A 920-nucleotide genomic window follows, 5' to 3' on the forward strand; every position below is an offset into this window, starting at 1 on the left:
ACATCTGCTATTTCTGAACATTTTTTTAAAATCTTGAAAGTGTGCGAACCACTGCTTTAGAGAGCATTTGTATAATCGGCCTTGGGTCTTATGGGCTAAAAAAATAGAACACTGTGTTGTCATGTGACCTTAAACTTGTTTTGTATTTTTTTTTCTTCATGGGTAAAGTCCTATTTCTACACATCAGGTATTATGACTGTTATATCAAAGCATTTTACCCAGTTCTAAAAATATATATCATACATGTTGGTGATTTGCCAATGTAGCCTATAACACCATGTGAATTATTTAGCAAAGAAATTACTGGATTTATTATTCTAGCCAATTCTGTCTGAAATGGTGGCTGTGGGGCAAAATGAACCAAATGCTCTGGCTTAAAGTGAGCCAATTATCCTAATATGAATCACTATTCGTATTTTCTTTTATTTTTTTGCAACTCAAATTATGCTGAATTACCTTTTCTTTAGAAGTCATATTTGTACGGCCCTTTGTCATAGATGCTTACTCATAATTTCAATTGTATGGCCCTTTGTCAGATGCTTACTCATAATTTCAAGACATCCTTAAATAAGGGAAGGTGTTTAGATTTGACTGCTATCTCATTTTGCCTTGCTTCCAAGACAACTTGAAAGTGAGAAATGGCTCATCTTAACCCATTCTCTAATGATAATGTATTCGGTGGTACAGTATGCTAGATTAATCACAGACACAGACTCTGAGATCACAAACCCCTCCTAAAGCAGAGACAAAACATACACATTTATTTCAAGGAAATCTAAGTTCTCACAAAAGAGCAAATAAGGTGGATGTTTTTTATTTGAACTGCAGCCCAGTGGCGGGGAGTCACCGCCTGGGCGTGTCTATTATAGACATGTTTATAAAGAAGCTCCACTTTCCACCATGAAAAGGAGTGATCTCCT

Source organism: Gymnoscopelus braueri (genome assembly GCF_963280865.1).
Source record: "Gymnoscopelus braueri genome assembly, chromosome: 22".
NCBI classification, from domain to species: domain Eukaryota; kingdom Metazoa; phylum Chordata; class Actinopteri; order Myctophiformes; family Myctophidae; genus Gymnoscopelus; species Gymnoscopelus braueri.